This window comes from Eimeria mitis, genomic scaffold, assembly GCF_000499745.2.
Source record: "Eimeria mitis Houghton genomic scaffold, Emh_scaff1983, whole genome shotgun sequence".
NCBI lineage: Eukaryota > Apicomplexa > Conoidasida > Eucoccidiorida > Eimeriidae > Eimeria > Eimeria mitis.
The window spans coordinates 7,764-8,129 of NW_013570307.1; positions in this window are offsets into that span (position 1 = coordinate 7,764).

A 366-nucleotide genomic window follows, 5' to 3' on the forward strand; every position below is an offset into this window, starting at 1 on the left:
CATTTCTTGTATAGATTGTAGTCCTTCTAGTATCCATTGTTTAAAGTTGATTTGTGTTTGTGTATTTCTTGTGGTTTCATATATTTCTTCTTTTATAATAAAAAGCATAAATAAAGTACCAATAAAAAATAAACCACCGTATATACACCCCAATACAAAAAAACGAAAACGAACTGCTGCTGCAGACGATCCCCAACACGATCCCAACACCCCATGTAATAAACCACAAGAGGTAGACCCCACAGTAATCACTGATACTGCTATTGCCTGTATACACACACACACATTTATTTATTTATTTATTTATTTATTTATTTATTTATTTTTTTTTGTTTGTTTTTTTTTTTTTTGGTTTTTTGGTGTGTT